General features: G+C 36.6%; 1 non-coding gene across 1 annotated transcript; it reads left to right on the forward strand.

The window, feature by feature from the left end:
* The first annotated feature begins 792 nt into the window (after positions 1 to 792).
* LOC121226614 (small nucleolar RNA R71) lies at positions 793 to 899 on the forward strand. Its single transcript, XR_005924373.1, has one exon. It is a non-coding gene; the product is annotated as a small nucleolar RNA R71 (small nucleolar RNA).
* The last annotated feature ends 1,822 nt before the right edge of the window (positions 900 to 2,721 follow it).

A 2,721-nucleotide genomic window follows, 5' to 3' on the forward strand; every position in this document is an offset into this window, starting at 1 on the left:
TCTTATGGTGGCTTCTTTTCGGATTCACCTAACACTTTCCCACTCCTTAGTGTAACTGCTTTCACATGCTCTTTTGGATTAAGTTCGGTGTTACTAGGTAAACTTCCTGGTGGTCTTTCTGAAATCATCTTATCCAGCTGCCCAATTTGATTCTCGAGTCCTTAGATCGACACTTGCTAATTTTTAAGTGCAATTTCAGTGTTCTGAAAATGGGTTTCCGTGACTGAAATAAATTTTGACATCATCTCTTCAAGGTTTGACTTTTTCTCTTACTTGTAAGGTTGTTGTTGGAAGCCTGGATGGTGTTGTGGTCTCTGATTTCCTTGGCCTCCCCATGAGAAATTTGGGTGGTTCCTCCAACCTGCATTGTAAGTGTTATTATAAGGATTATTTTGAGGTCAAAGATTATTACCCAGAAAATTTAGTTGCTTGTGTTCCATGTTCAGGCCATAAGGTAGCTATTCTGAATTGCTCGTTCCACCTCCATTTGTATTGTATTGCATTACTGGATGTACTTGAGTAGAACCACACAATCCATTAATCTTTTTATTTATGAGTTCTACCTGGTTAGATAGCATAGTAACCGCATCGAGGTTGAAACCACCAACTGTTTTCGTTGGCTTTGTCCTCATGACTTGCCACTGATAATTATTCAGTGACATCTCTTCTATAAATTCATAAGCATCCTCAAGTGTCTTATTATTGATAGTCCCACTAGCGACTGCGTCAACCATCTGTCTAGTTGAAGGATTATGGCCATTGTGAAAAGTTTGAACATGTAGCCAGAGTGGTAACCCATGGTGAGGGCACCTTCTCAGCAGATCATTGTATCTCTCCCATGCATCGTAGAGTGTTTTTAGATCCATCTACACAAAAAAAGAGATATCATTTCTTAATTTAGCCGTTTTAGTCGGTGGAAAATATTTTAGTAAAAAATTTTTGGTCATTTGTTCCCAAGTAGTGATTGACCCTCGTGGTAACGAGTTCAACCACTATTTAGCCTTATTCTTTAATGAAAAGGGAAATAACCGAAGGCTTATGGCATCGTCAGAAACGCCGTTGATTTTAAATGTGTTGCAAAACTCTAGAAAATTCGCCAAGTGATTGTTTGGATCCTCATCCTGCAAACCATCAATCTGAACAAATTGCTGTATCATTTGAATCGTGTTAGGTTTCAGTTCAAAACTATTTGTAGCAATAGCAAGCCTAACTATACTTGACTCAGTTCCTGTTACATTCGATTTAGCATAATCATACATAGTGTGTGGAGCATGATTCTAATTTACTGGATCAGCGGCAATCGCAAGAGGTAGCAGATTTTCCTAATTTTCAGCCATCTCCTCGGTTGTGGTTTGAATATCGTCCTCTTGCTCTCCCTCTGTGTATCTTAAGCTTCACCTTATTTCTCTTCGGTTTCTATGAGCTGTGCAATTGATCTCACTATCAAAAAGTAATGGTCCCAACGGGTTTCTTCTAGTCATACACTATAAAAAAACTGCTAGAAGCAAATAAAAGAGAAAATTAGAAAATAAAATAAAAATTTAAATTGGAAATAAAGTAAAATGGCTAAAGGAATAAAAATTGAGTGTTCCTAATATCTTAGTTCCCTGAAAACGGCACCAAAAACTTGATATGTGATATTCACGACAGGTTTTAAAAAATTATAATTAATCGTTCTTGAAACTAACTATTATCACGATGAAGGCAAGTGTACCTATCAAACAGTAGTATAGCTTTAGCAAGACCGGGTTGTCGATCCCAAAGGAACCAAGAGTACTAGTAATTACTTTCTTTTTATTATCTAGCCTAAAAATTAAAGGATTTGTTTATCTAAACTAATTAACTAAACTAAGGGTGCACAGAGAGAAAATTGGGGAAAAGCTTTTGAGAAAGCTCGATTGATTAAGACAATATCCAAGGAAAAATCCACCCAGACTTCACTTGTTATTTGACTCTTAATCAGATGATTTATTCATTTGACTTGATCCGTAAAAATCCCTAAGTTATATTATTATCTCTCTCGAGACTAATAACATCTAACCTTAGGTTGATTAATTGAAATCTCTTTATAATTAACACCCTAGTGTTGCATTAACTCGATCTATGGACTTCCTTATTAGGTGTCACCCAAATCCGAAAAAATCTTGTTACCCTATCTCTAGGCATGCAATCAACTCCACTTAATTACGACAAATTTACTCTTAGATAGGGGCTTTTGCTCCTCTGAATAAGCACATTAACTTGAATCAATATCCTGGAATACTAAAACAAGAATTAAGAACACATAATTAAGAACAAGTTAAATATTTACAATACAATTCAGATAATAATAACAAGATCCGTCTTAGGTTTCATTCCCCTTAGGTATTTAGGGGGTTTAGTTCAGAATTATGAAAGAAAACATCTCAAAAGAATAAAGATAACAAAAATAAAGAAAACCCAAAACTTCTGAAGGAAATTGAAGGGAGATCTTCAGTCTTGACGATGAATCTGGCTTCTGAGATGGATCAATCGGCTTTCTTTGAGTAATTCATTGCCTCCTCTGTGTTCCCCTTCTAAGTGCCTCCTTCGATGTTTAAATAGGCTTTAGAATGCCTAAAAGCCCTCAAGAGTGGCCTTTTCTGAATAAAACTAAACTTGGGCTCGACAAGACACGCCCGTGTGCGATTTCTTTAATCCGTGTTCAAGGCTGTTACATAGGCACGGGCGTGTGGTCTACCC

The sequence above is a fragment of the Gossypium hirsutum genome, chromosome A03, assembly GCF_007990345.1.
Source record: "Gossypium hirsutum isolate 1008001.06 chromosome A03, Gossypium_hirsutum_v2.1, whole genome shotgun sequence".
NCBI lineage: Eukaryota > Viridiplantae > Streptophyta > Magnoliopsida > Malvales > Malvaceae > Gossypium > Gossypium hirsutum.